The sequence below is a fragment of the Acinonyx jubatus genome, chromosome A1 (assembly GCF_027475565.1).
Source record: "Acinonyx jubatus isolate Ajub_Pintada_27869175 chromosome A1, VMU_Ajub_asm_v1.0, whole genome shotgun sequence".
NCBI classification, from domain to species: domain Eukaryota; kingdom Metazoa; phylum Chordata; class Mammalia; order Carnivora; family Felidae; genus Acinonyx; species Acinonyx jubatus.
This window is the reverse complement of record NC_069380.1, coordinates 164,988,726-165,003,529: the sequence shown is the minus strand read 5'-3', so window position 1 is coordinate 165,003,529 and position 14,804 is coordinate 164,988,726. Positions and strand designations below refer to the sequence as shown.

General features: G+C 39.0%; 1 long non-coding RNA gene across 2 annotated transcripts in view; it reads right to left on the bottom strand.

The window, feature by feature from the left end:
- The window catches only part of LOC113603357 (uncharacterized), a 159,390-nt gene extending 144,972 nt beyond the window's left edge, over positions 1 to 14,418 (bottom strand). The window contains exon 1 of one of the 2 annotated variants that reach the window (XR_003424924.2): positions 13,554 to 14,418. This is a non-coding gene — a long non-coding RNA (uncharacterized LOC113603357). The remainder of the gene's footprint in view (positions 1 to 13,553) is intronic. The other variant, XR_008300007.1, reaches the window with a different exon arrangement.
- Positions 14,419 to 14,804: the final 386 nt, after the last annotated feature.

The following is a 14,804-nucleotide window of genomic DNA, read 5'->3' as shown; positions in this document are numbered from 1 at the left end:
TTTTCAACACTCACTTTAATATACATATATTTATGGGCACTCAATTGGCTTTTAAAGTTTCCTGCATAGACATTATTCCTTAAAGTACAGGTACTCCCCACTCCTGATTTGCAAACATGTTATACTTGCAGTTGGGTGTGTGGTAGAGCCCTTCTCCTCTGCCCTTCAAATACCAACCCACTCGTCCTCTGCATGCTTCTGACCTCCAAAAGAAATTTTCTTTAGCAGATATTGTTTTCTTATAGCTGGTGCTTGGAATGATTTGAATCAATCTTTGCTAGTTCACAGTTATTTTGTAGTATTTGGAGTTATTTTGGTATATTTTTCTTTTTGTCCATTTCAGATCACAGTCAACCTACTTAGACATTTTTTTCACCTTATACAACCAAATATTCATTTTAACTCATCTTTTCCCTTGTCTTGCAATGTTTGCCTCTGTCCTTCCATAGTCTCTGCTTTCCCCTCTTCTCTTTCCTGTGTGTCTCAATCGTGAGCCCTCCCAAATGACTCTAATCAAAACTAAAAGTGAGTGGGCACACCACCATCAAGGGAATGTGGACCTTTCATTAAAAAAAAAAAAAAAAAAAAAAACAACTAGAATTGATTAACAAATCCTCGAAAGCCCTGAAAACTATCTTGAAATTTCTCTCAGAACTTAAAAAAAAAACAAAAAAAAACAAAAAAAAAACTGCCTCTCCTCTTTATTTAAAAAAAATTTTTTTTAACGTTTATTTATTTTGAGACAGAGAGAGACAGAGCATGAACAAGGAGGGTCAGAGAGAGAGGGACACACAGAATCTGAAACAGGCTCCAGGCTCTGAGCTGTCAGCACAGAGTCCGAAGCGGGGCTCGAACTCACAGACCGTGAGATCATGACCTGAGCCGAAGTCGGACGCTTAACCAACCAAGCCACCCAGGCACCCCAGCCTCTTCTCTTTAAATAAACCTCATTCCTTCAAGATCCACGATACAGTTAATTTATTTTTGTTTTATCCAACTTTGTGTTAACTGCCTGGACTATTTTCTCTAATTTTCATCTTATGTCTAGTCTTGCAGGTAAACATTTACTTTTTAGGCTTGTGTGGAGCCCAAAACATTACTTACTCTGCTGTTACTATGGGCAAATGATTTTGAGGTTGTAAATAAATGGCTTCCTAATGAAACTCGGGAAAATAAGAAGCTCAGTCTATTTTGTTGGTTGGTGGGCAGAAAGCAGCCCACACCAAATGATGCTAAGTACAGGGAAGCAAACAATGATGGCGGGGCAGCGTTCTCCCGTGAAGCATGCTGGGCATTTCTCGAATGTTGCACTGAGATTGTGTCTATACTTGGGAGGTAATGATGACTGAGAAGTGGACAACTGACAGAGGTCTGCATTCAGCAGCATCTCTCTTTTCCCCTCACTTCCCTAAGTGAAGCTACCCTAACTCGGTCTGTAGGTATTGCTGGCACTGCTTTAACATTACAGGGTTTCTACATCAGGCTGGCAGTTGCAGGGCTTCACAGGTCTATCCTGTCCACAGCAGCAAATCTCTACAGAATTTTTTTTCCCAAAGAGGAATTTTCCTTTGACTTGAGGACATGAGAGTGGGAAGGATGTAGGTCTCATAGTTTGATTTACTAAAATGTAAAGGGTTTTCGGATGGGGTGGATGGGGTTCTGATCTCAAAAGAAGAAAAGAGAAAAATAAGGTAATAAAATAAGTAGAATAGCATATTATAAGCAACAATTTACACTTCACCATTAAGTTTCACATGGATAATGTCATGTAATTTTCCTCAACTTCCTATGATATGGCAGAAAATATCCTAGTCATGTTAGAGATGGAAACACCCAGAATAGAGGAAGTTAAACTTTTCCTCAAGGTTACACAGCTAGTAAGGTCCAACAGAGGGAGGAACCGAGGGAGTTTGTGGGCTGGAAACGTGATGAGAAGAATGAAGAATCTAACTCAAATATGTGTAAATTGTTTAGTCTTTAGTAAAACTTCATTGAGCTTTGCCAACAACTATGAAAACCCATATTTCTGATATTTAGTTTGCAAGAGCCCCATGAAAGCTCTTCAAGACATACTTAAGTTGCTTTTGATAATATTTGAAATTCCCTAAGTTGAAAGTGAGACACAGGCCTCCAAGTTTAAGAGTTATATTAAATGTAGAACCTGAAAGATCTGAGGTAAATTTAGAGCCCTAGAGACTGAGACATCCCCACAAAGTGCTACTTTCATGTCTGGAAGAGAAAAGCTATTTTTGGAATATAAATGGTTAGAAATCAAACATGATGGAGAACCCTCTCTGCTAAATGTTAAATATTCAGGTCCTCTTGATGACCCGTAATTCACAGTAAGACCCAAATGCCTAATGTCTTTTTAGTGAGTCCAATGATAAACTAAAAGCATGGTTCCAGGTGAATTAAAAAATATACTTTTTGTAAAGAACTAAAGTCTTTTGATAATCAGAAAAAAAAATTCAGACAGAGGGGTAAAATGACATCTTTTGTGAATCTTTCCTAGTGTCTGTTCGGTCTCCTTGATGAATTCCATTATCACAAAAATGACCTTTCCAGTTCATATCTCTTTTGAGGCTAATGCAATTCTTCTCCATTCTGTTATAATGAAAGTATTACATGGATAACTATCCAGCATTATCTTCCAGAAGGAGAACTAATTTGGGAAAGAAATGAAGTACTTTAATATAATATCAAATCTCTCTCCTTATTTTTTTTTATCCTTGTAGAGACCTGGTGGGTAGAACTAAGCAAGTTCATGCACATGGTAAATACACTGAGCTCCCTACCTAATGTAGAAGTAATTTTTATTACCACATTGGTGAGCAGTTATATGAATGCTTAAAAAACAGAGCCTCGGATAAATTCAGAGGCATAAGTTGCTGAACATTCTGCAGACACCTTCTGTTGAATTTTCTTTTCAGAGATGTGTAAATGAAAAATATGAAGATCTGTGGCACACTTCCTAGATGCACGGCAAGTTTTGAATGTGTACTGCCTGTCTCTACCTGTGAGAAGCGTCAAGATGTGCTGGATATGGTATAAACATTAATTATGTACTCTTGTTAATTGTATATTCCTTTGAAGTGGTAGCAAACTGCAAGGTAGCGTATGGTGGAAAGAGCTAGGGATAATGATGGGAAGCTTCCTTAGACAGGTTCGTGCATGCACAAATGTAAAGTTTTTGGTGAGCTAATGCATCTTCCCCCTGAGAAACTGACCCTGATTTTCAGTCCTTTCTGAAGAAGTGGCTTCTCGAGGAATGCAATTACTGACAGTATACTGATCAGTTCAGTTAGCATATAGCACACAGATCCAAACCATGATGCATATTCCTAGTCAGGTCACATGGTTTTAGGTCAGGCCTGTCACACCCTTTGCAGGGGTCCAATTAAATGAATATATAAATCCCTGCTTGTTCCACATGATAATGAACGTCTCCGTGTAATTCCTCAGAATAGGTAAAACACTTTGTTAAAATGCCTTTACTATTACACTCTCTATGAGACAATTAGCTGGCAGCGATTTTAATTGCTATGTTGTGGATGTGGAAATTGAGGCTCGGAGATTTTAAGGAGTTTACCTAGGTCATAAGTGTGGGCTACAACAATGCGAATTATGTTAAAAATTTGGGAAGTAGAAGGCAATTGGGTAGAATAAGGAGCCAATTTACTCACACCTATATTGATTCTGAAATTAATGTCTCCCAACACTTAATATGTCCCCAATTTTGCTGAATTTAGATATCAGTTAAATTAACCTCATGGAATTAAACAAGAGTTTTCAATATTTTTAAAACTGAAAGTAATACTAAGAAAGTGGAAAGTAAAAGCCTCATTTTGCTTTATATAACTGGTAAAATAGCAAAGATATCTCAGAGATTTTTCTTCTAATCTGCCACCGTGTTAACATCCTGGGGTTACACTGTTTATGATCCAGTGAATAAGAGCATTATTAAAAGGTAAATATTCATTTCTCAGTTTGTTATTTTCCCCTCTTTTATGCAATTCTGAATCTAATTTTGTTTTCTGTCTGTATATCATTCTGCACTTTCCACTACTGTGGTATTTTTCTCTTTTTTCTTTTTTTAACTTCTGCTTATACATTTTAGTTCTGGTCAAGTATGGTGACATTAAACTCTAACCCCCCAGTAGCACTGTCTCTATGACTACCTTTCACATCCCTTTCAAAGTGGCATATTTCCTTTGGCTGGGATGCTGCAGGTTTGGGATTTGTAGATCAGAGCCTGACTCTTAACTCGGTCCTCCAGCTCTTAATATACACTTTTCATCTATACCGTCCTTGACACCACACAGACATCCTATGTTGAAATCTTTTTTAGAACCTCGATCTGTCTGCTAGACTAAACAGAGACAAGGAAACAGGTAATGACAGGATTGAAACATGGTTTGGGGATCTTGGGAGGAAAAAAGAAAGTAAAAAAAAGTTTTTTGATGAACAACATAGTCACCCAAGCTTGTGGTGTCTCATCAGAACCTCTCAATGTTTGGAAGTTTTCCCAAGTCTTGCCCTAGTGAGACAGCAAAGACTTATTAGATCATTGTGTCTGTTTCCCCACCTGGGCAGGAAAGAGTCTCCCATACGGAGAACATATGGCTTGGTCTTAGATTAGCAACAAAGAATGTCAGTTGGCAGACAGATGGAGGAGAAGCAGAGGATCGTGTGAGCTTTACTAGTCTGGACCTCAGAAATGAATTTTAAAAAAATCATATCCAATTAGTTCAGTTATGAAAATAAACACTGACCAACCTACGCAGAGGAAGAAAAGCTAACATTTACTGAACACATAGTAAAATCTACCCAGTATCCTGCAGAGCTTCTTTTCTAATCCTCGCCTTAATTGTTTTATTGTCTCCATTTTACAGATGAAGAAAGTGAGGTTCAGAAGGTGGGGTCATTTTGTCCAAGTTCACACAGTTAGTCAGCTGGCAAAGCTCAGAGTCATGTTTCCTGGAGGTAATAGTTCAGAGAACATAAAAATGACTTTATAGAACTTTCTAGTTACTTTTTTCACTTTTTTTTTTTAAAACGTGGATGAAGGGCAGCTCCCTCTCTTTTTTCAATTGTAAAACTCAATGAATTTGCTACAGCCTGATGCTTATACTGCTTAATGACACTGGGAATAAAGAAGTGGACTTTGGGGAACAGAAACGAGAAAGAGGTTACATAAATAGGACAGGTATAAAATATTAAATTATAAATGTTTGTAGCCTCTCTACATTCCTGCCAAGGAGGGAAGATTCTTATATGCTGGTTCAGATTGAGAGCTGTCCTTTGTTGACCAGAATCTGAGTGCAGGCAGGGGGCAGGTATCTTTTCCTAAAGTAAAAGAAACACGAATGCAATATTTATCTTTATCGTGAAGGGAGAGGGTCTAAAGGGGGTGCAGTTGGGAATGTTTTGTTTTCCTTTTTCTTCTGTACTTCTAATATGGTAGTTTTGTTTTATTGTATCTGTTCATATTATTTAACTTCGGTTCCTAATTCATGACCTCAAAAGGTGAAGTTGTTAGAGAGATGGTCTGGAAGTTGGAGAGTGGGAAGAGTCCCAGCACAGTGGTGGACTGTTTGGGAGAGGTCAAACGGAGAGGGAGGGACACTTTAAAAGAAGAATAATGACCAACTTAGAAATTTTTACTCAGAGGACCTGACTTTCAGAAATAAAAATGAACCCTCATACACTGTCAGTGGGAATGTACAGCCATTACCGAAAACACTGTGGAGACTCTGCAAAAATTAAATACGGGACATCTGTATGACCCAGCAATTCCACTTCTGAGTATTTATTCTAAGGAACTGAAATCAGAATCTTGAAGAGGTACCACACTCCTGTTTTCATTGTGGCATTATTCACTATAGCCAACATATGGAAACAAATGCCCATTGATTGATAAAGGAATAAAGAAAATGTGGTATATACATACAATGTAAAGAAAGAAAGAAATCCTGTCATTTTCACCAGTATGGATGGGTCTGGAGAACATTATACTAAGTGAGATAAGTCAGACACAGAAAGACATACACTGTATGATTTCACTTTTATGTGGAATCTAAAACAGTCAAAGTCATAGAAGTAGAGTAGAGTGGTGGTTGCCAGGAGGTGGTGGAAGAGGAAAAAAGGAGGTGATGGTCAAATGGTACAAAGTTTCATTTATACAAAATAAATACGTTCTGGAGATGTACAATATGGCACAGTGCCTATAGCTGACAATACTGTATAATATACTAAAAACTGCTATGAAGGTAGATCTAATGTTAAATGTGTTTACCACAAAAACATTATTATAATAAAGGGTATGAGAGAAAAATTTGGGAGGTAATAGATGGGTTTATGGCTTTGATGATGGTGACAGTATGATGGGTATAATTCCCAAATTCATTGAATTGAACACATTAAATATGAAAAGCTTTTTATACATCAGTTATTATTTCTCCATTAAGTGGGTTTATTAAAAAAAATTATAAAAGGAAAGAAAGATGAATTGAAGTCATTTTCTGACAAACTAAAGCTAAGAAAATTCACTATAGGAGACCTGACTGAAAGAGATACTAAAGGGAACTCTTCAGGATAAAAGCAGATTGAAGCACAGGTAATACAGGAAAGAAAGAAGATCATCAGAAAGGGTAAATGTGTAAGTAAATCTAAATGAAACCTTGGCTATTTAAAATAATAACACTACTGTATGTAGTTTAAATTACAGAGATAATTAAAATATTTGAGGACAATATCACAAAAGCCCAAAGGTGGGAGTAGTAATAAATGGACTTAAAGTGTCCTGGGTCCTCTACATGTCCACAAAGTAAAAAAATATATATATTACTTAAAGTAGATTCTAATAGTTCAAGGATGTCTGGGGTAAACTCAGTGGTAACCACTAAAATAATAATAAAAGAATTCTAATAGGAGGGTAAAATAGAATAAGGGGGGGGACTTGATTAAACAAAGAGAAGGAAAGAATAGAAGGGAAATGGAACAAAAACAGATGAGATATATATTTAATTTTTTTTTTTAATGTTTATTTATTTTTGAGACAGAGAGCATGAGCAGGGGAGGGGCAGAGAGGGAGACAAAGAATTAGAAGCAGGCTCCAGGCTCCGAGCTGTCAGCACAGAGCCTGCCGCGGGGCTCAAACTCACAGAATCATGAGATCATGACCAGAGCCGAAGTTGGACGCCTCACCGAGTCACCCAGGCACTCTCACATAAGATATATATTTAAATGAGAGATTTAGCTCCAGGTGTTACTGGACTCCCTTGAAAAATACCAAATGATTTCCAATTCATAATCCCAGTAAACTCCTTACTGTTGTCTTTTCACCTCTCCCACACAGCCTACCACTGTGGGCTTTAAATATAGTTTTCCTATCTTCTGTCTTCCATAGTTTCTAGCTTTAAAGGTGATACTGCCCTCCACTAACTGCTTATAAGTTTTCCTTTGTCTTTGTTTTTCAAACGGTTTTACTGTTTTATCAGTTTTACTATTATTTGCCCAGAGGTGGTTTATCTTACTTGTTTGTGGTTAGCAGAATTTCTAATCTACTGCTTGATACTACCTCTTTAATTTAATAATAATTGTTAGTAATATCTCTTCAAATATCTCGTTTAATCCATTCTCTTTCTCTTCTTCTGGTCACCAAAATCATTCATGCTGAAGTTTTTCTCTATGTAATGTATGTCCCTTTGAACTTTTCTGTATTTTCATATTTTTCCTGGTGTACTTCAATGTGGATGTTTTCTGTTCACCCCTCCCTCCTCCAGTTTAGGAACCCTACTTCTATGTATAGTCTTCTGCTATTAAACCTATCAAATTAATTTCAGTTACTGTATGATTCATTTTTAGAATGTCCATGTGACTACCTCAAACAGATAACCCTCCATCTGTTTGTCTATTCTGTTAGAGTATAATCATTAGTTGTTTTAAAGTTTTTATCTAATAACTCCAATAACTATATTTTTTCTTATTTTTTCTCTTGGTTTTCAGTCGTCTCAGGTCTTATTTTTCTGCCCTCCTGATTTTTTTTTTTTTTCAACTGATTGACAGACATTGTCTAGCACAAATCATAAAGGCTCTTCAATGACTCTTCCTCCAGAGTACTTGACTTTTTTTCTGGCAGGCATGTACAGTATGGGTGTATCACACTGATTCAGGAGGAGCTGGGTTTGGGGACTTGTCTATTTCTGATTTCCTTTTATTGGTAGTGCTTAGCTCTTCAGGGTCTCTTTGGAGAGCCTGTGCTGATTACAAGAGCCCCTCCTTCTTGACTGCACTGAACTTGAGTTTTTGTCTCCTTAGCTTTGTGAAAATGCCAAGATCTCTGTTTAGCTTTTTAGCTTCTTATTAGCCACATGTGGCTTGGTTTGTTGACTCTTTCTGAAGATTCACAGCTTAGGATCTGGCAAGCGATCTGAGCAAAAATTGCATGTAGAAGTTCAGGTTTACTTCTCTAGAGTTCAGTTTTTCCTGGAACCTGACTTATTGAATATTGCTCCCTTGATAGCCCCAAAACTCCCAACTTTTGTCTCTCTAGCAAGTAAGTATGCCACCAACTTCCTGTTTGATTTCTATGTCTTATGCCTTGATTCAACAAATGCCTGAAGAGAAAAGACTTCAGTGAATTTGGGCTCACCCCAACACATTTTCCTTCTCTCTAGGATCTTGGCTCTGTAAGTCCTGACTACATTCATCTCTAATGCCTTCAAACTGCTATTTTTAAATTCTTATCTAGCTAGTATAATCCTTTGCAGGAGGGTAATCTGATCCATGTTACTTATTATAGATGGGAAACAGGTATCCAGTAAAAACTGAATTACTTGTTTTGTTATTTTTGGATATTAATGGCTTACACTCTCTCTGTTTCTCTTATTCTCTCTCCCTCCCTGTGTATGTGTTGAAAAGAAGCACTATACAGTAGCTGGTCCATGTAGTATCCCCAATTTATGTGGGTTTATGAAGTTTAAACATCTCATAACTGCCTACATTGTTGTAAGGTTATTTACCAAGACGTGAAGGAATGTCTCAGATATGGGGTAGTGAAATGAGGAGTTGATTTTGAGTATGTTAAGGTTAGGTGCCTATTAAAAAAGTAAAATGAAAAATAGAATTCGGCTGAACCTATGTGTTTAGGGTTCAGATGAGAGTTCTAGGCTGAGAATATATTTCTGCGAGTTGTCCAGGTATTGCTATTATTTGAAGCTTTAGGATTAGTTGAGAGTTCCTGTGATATAAGAGATAGAGATAGGAAGAGTGTGGAGTACCTTAACATTTGGACATTGAAAAGAAAAAAAGGGACTGGGCAAATGCAACTGAAAACAAGGTGGCCCTAAAGTAGGAGAAAAAGCAAGATATGGTTTTGTCTTGGAAGCCCATTAAAGAAACAGTTTCAAGGAGAGGGTAATCAGCAATGTCAAATGCTGTTGACAAAGTGAAATAAAGACAAAGACTTGACCACTGGATTAGGTAACTTGGAGCAGCACAACGATTTTGATGAATGTAGCTTGAGAAGAGTTTTGGGTGTGAGAGACATTTCAGAGTGAAGAGAGAAAGAGAACTGAGGAAGTTGAGACAGGAGACAGAGTAACAGATAAAGCTTTTAAGGATTTTAAAGGAGTTTTGCAAATAAAAGTGACTGATAAATGAATGGTGCCCAGGCTCTGCAGTCAGCCCTCCCACTCTCCTTTTTTAAGATGGAATTATTTCAGCTTGCCTACATATTAATGGGAATGATCTGTGACAGAGAGATGAAAATTATGATGCTTCGGGAGAGACAGGATAATTAAAGGAGATAATTAAATAGAGGAAAGAGAATGGGATCCAATGGGCATGTACAGGAACTGCACTTAGGTAAAAGTATAAACAATCTACCCATTGGAACAGGAAGGACCCATATGATTAGGATACAGCTATATATTAGTAAATTTGGTAATGCAGATATATGCCATACAGCTTCTGATTGTTGATAAATATGTTGGAGGATAAGAGAGGATAATGTGACCAGGGAAATGCAATGTTTGAGAGTCTCTGTGAAATCTGTGATCATAAATTTAAAGTATGATCAATCAGCCTGGCATGGCTATGGTTTTGGCCAGTAATGTTCAGCTGCATGGGCAGGTAAAGAATAAACGGTGAGATAAGGCCTCCCACAATTGCTTATTGTCAGACGTGTAAGCTAGAGGGAGAGGGAAGGAAGGAGTGGAGAGTATATACGGGAAAAGAATCACGATTAAATGTTACAGCCCGGGATTTCAGGCTGTGTTAGCATGGCTGTAAGGACAAGAGGGAGTGAATGAGGGGGATGATTAGGACGATGAAAGAGGACTACAGCTGGGGGGAGAAGGAGGCTATACTCAGATAGTTTGAGCTTCAGCATAGCTAGATGATTTGATTTGATTTTTTTTGAGAAAGGAGGAATAATGATCTATCTCTCAGGGATAGAAAGGAGTAAAAATGATGTCCTCATTGTCAGCCAAGTTAGAAGTTAGTTAGAAGGAACACGTGATACTGTGATTTGTAAGAAATATACTTTTGGTGATTCAAATGACCAGAATATATTTCTTGTATACAGCTGGGCCTTGAGCAATGTGGAGGTTATGGGCACTGACTCCCCGGGCAGTCAAAAATCCATGTATAACTTTTGATTCCCTAAAAACATAACTACTAATAGTCTACTGCTGAATAGAAGCCTTATTGATAACATAAAGTCAATTAACACACATTTTGTATGTGTATTATATAGTGTATTCCTACAACAAAGTAAGCTGGAGAAAAGAAAATGCTATTAAGTAATAAGAAAAAGAAAATACATTTACAGTACTGTATTTGTTGAAAAAAATCTACATGTAAGTGGACCCCCGTATAAGTGGGTCCATGGTGTTCAAGGATGTTGTATATTTGGCCTTCATCCAGTTCCCGGCTCACAGCTCCCCAAACCCCTGGAATTTTCTAAGTAATGAGAGCAACAAAGGTGTCTTCTGTTATGTTAATGGGATGACTTTTGCAAAGCACCTAAGCCTGAGAGAAGGTTGCCAGTGCAGCCCACCAAGTGATAAGAAGGTTGGGACTTTCAGTCCTAGTCAATGACCTCTGACCGCTGGGAGGGGAGAGGGGATGGCGTTTGAATAAGTTGCCAACAGCCAATGGTTTAATCATTCATGCCTATGTATGAGATCTCCCTAGAAACCCAAAAGGACAGGATTCGGAGAGCTTCCAGGTCAGTGAACACATGAAGATGTGGGGAGAGTGGCAAGCCTAGAGAGGGCATGGAAGCTCCACACCCTTTCCCACAGACGTATACCATTGCCCTATGCATGTCTTCAATTTGGCTGTTTCTGAATTTTATTCTTTTATAATAAACGCGTAATCTAGTAAGTAAAGTGTTTCTCTGAGTTCTGTGAGACACTCTACCAAATTTATCGCACCCGAGGAGAGGGTCTTGGAAACCTCTGATTTCTGTATTTCTGGTAAGAAATACAGGTAACAACCTGGACTTGCAACTGGCATCTTAAGTCCAAGGAGGAGGTTGTGGGAACCTCCAATCTTTAGCAGATCATTTTGAAGCATAGGTAACAGCTGTGCTTGTGAGTGGCATCTGAAGGAGGTGGTGGGGGCAGTCTTCTAAGACTGAACTTTTTTTTTTAATGTTTATTTCTGAGAGAGGGAAAGAGACAGAGCATGAGCAGGGGAGGGGCAGAGAGAGAGGGAGACAAAGAATCCAAAGCAGGCTCCAGGGTCTGTGCCGTCAGCACAGAGCCCAATGCAGGTCTTGAACTCACGAACTGCGAGATCATGACCAGAGCTGAAGTGGAACGCTCAACTGACTGAGCCCCCCAGAACTGACCCTTTAACCTGTGGAACCTGATGCTATCTCCAGGTGGACAGTGTCAGCATTGAGTTGAATGGGAGGACACCCAGCTAGCTGCTGTCCTGAGCACTGGTTGGTGGTGTGTGGGGAGCCTTCCCCCCACTGCCCTTTCCCACTTGCATTGAAATTGGGTCCAGGAACCCCCAAAAAGGAAGGAACTTTGGTGGAGTGATTTAGGAGAGAGGTCATTTTACTAATGGCAGACTGAGTTCCAGACATTACAACGAAAGGTTTCTGTAGTCATGGAGTAGTCAACAATTAGGCCAGATCAGAAGCTATCAAGAGCATTATAAAGAGGAAAATCTGAGGCATACAGGAAGGCCTGAGTTTTATCGTTTCTTGTGATCACTGAGACACACCGGAGGAAGTCCAGGGTAATAGTCACAGTATTTTTCTAATCACCACTATGGCATGGGCCCTTACAAGTCAGAAATTGCACTAAATCTATCACAAGAGCTTAGTTATAGACAACTGTTACTGTGTTATCAGTGCTTTTGAATTGGATCCCAGAGTTGGGTAATGGGGCTTGTCTCATGGCATTAGGGTGAGGTGAAGAATCTGTCCAAGTTCCTCCTTGGGTTTGATTTTTAGGGCAGTGCAGTTTGTCCTGACAAGGCTGATAATGTGATGGGAGAATACTGGGAGCTCTGTGGCCCTCACCTTCAATGCTCCTAGGGCACTGTTAATTATTAATATCTATAACACATAGTTGAAATGATTTCTAAAACAAATGGACATGGAGTTCAAGATATAAAAGCAATTCTCGTTCTGTATTTACTAATTGATCTTTTGAAAATAATACAACTGCTCTGGGCCTCAGTTTCCTTTCCTAGAATACAAATTGGATTGGATTAAAACATTTTTTTAGGTCTCTTTTGGTGGTAAGGACTTGAAATACAACTTACAACTTGCTTACAGTGAAACTTTTGATTCATCTATATGTTTCAGCTGAGGTGCTATTTCTACTTTGTCATTTGTACTCAGTCTTTTGATAAACGTTCTCTACATCAAAATGTCCTCAACATCAAACAAACTATTTTCAGCCTATTATGCAGTGATTTTCTGATTCTGTAAGAAAAAGAAGAAAAAAAAAAAACCTTAATTTCCATTTTCTACCTCTAAAATTTGTTCAGTCTTTCTCCTACTCACTCTTTCAATACTCCTTACAGAAAAATAATGTGGGTTGTTTTTTTGTTTTTTTTTTTCCACTCTTCTGGGAAAATTTTTCATCTTTGCTAGTTCCTACACATTTTGTAGAAAGTTTTTAAAGTACTTAACGTTTAAGTGCATTTTAAGCTATTCCTAAACTCTTTTTAGACTTTTTGTGTTTAAAGATGATCTCCTTTGTGGTTCAAGTGAAGAACACAGTAAAAAGTACTCTGTTAAAGAATTCACGTTATGTCACTTATTTAGACAATTACAGGGCCACTGCGTATGTTTCTGAAAATTCATCTTTTCTTAATGGCTACTTTCTTCACAGAAAATATTTCCCATGTTAGCTGTCAGGAATCTCTTGGATGCCAGAGCTGTAAATCCAATCGCAAATGACTAAAATGGGTTGTTTTAGTTATCTATCGCTATGTAATACACTGCCACAAAACTTACCTTTGTAAAAGGATGCTCATTTATTATCGGGGTTTCTGTGGGTTGGGTTCTGGACACGGCTTACCTGAGTCGCCTGCTTCATGATCTCTCACAGGGCTGCAATCAAGGTGTTAGCTCAGGGTACGCAGTCGGAGGATTCGTGTGTGCGTGAAGTAAGCCCAGGTGGACAGAGCAAGTCAGGAAGACGACGGGCTGCGATGAGCTGGCGTCAGGATCCACAAAGACGAAGGCGGAAGCAGGCGGGAGTCGCCTCAGTACACGCTGTTCCGGAAGAACGCGGGATCTCGTGGGATCTCGTGGGATCTCGGGATCTCGGTAGTTCTGTGGGGGCGGAGGGAGTTTTCTGGGATGAGACACATCTGGGTATCCTGGCTCCTGTAGGCTCCCTTGCTACCGGCTCCGTCTGGTGCCATCTTTCGAGCAAATCTCAATCCTCACCAAAGCTTCCCCGGTGTCTTCAGCTCCAGTGACAGTCTCACTAGGTGGTGACTGTTTCCACGAGCACTGACAGGTGTAGGAGACCCAGCTGTAGCCCAAAGGCTGAGGAAAGGTGGTGCTCCCTGAGGCAGCATCCTGAGATCACGCAGTAGTTGATGGCAATATTCAGCTCCTTGAATGCCTGCCCTAGTTTCTTATTTCTTGGCCTCACCCACATAGCAAGTCGTTTCTTCAAAGCCTAGATGGCAGTAGAGACGCTATGCCAGTAAGTCCCAAGTCACGGTCTTTTGTAACCTAATCACAGAATGGGCATCCCATTCCTCCAGCCCTACTCTGCTTTTTAGAAGTAAGTTATTAGCTCACACGCTAAGGGACAACATAAAGGAATGGATACCTGAAAGTTGAATTATTGCTAACTTCCTAAAGTTAGATTGCTAAAATTGGATTATTGAGAGCCATTTAAAAAGTTGTCTGCCACAAAGCCTCACACACATAATTTAAAAAATTGAGGTATGGCTTGTCTTCACACACAACTGGATCCTGAAACTTAACCATGCCATCAAATATCGGTTTGTCTCCATTACCTTTACTCCTTTAGTTTCATTGTAAGATAAGTTCTCCTTTTATGGTAGCCCATAATGGCTCCATGTTTTCATCCCACCGGTCTAACAACACAGTGGAAAGAGTGTTTCCTTCCTATTAGTTCTAGCAAAAGTCCTGAGTTTACAATCACTGATCCAGTTATGGTTGCATGGTCATTCTTAATAATCACGTAACTCATATTGGCTATTTTCGGTTGTGTGACCCATGTGGCCATACTTCCTCTGAAGATAGAAGTGGACATCCTATCTGAACAGTACAGACTGAGCGTGGTAGA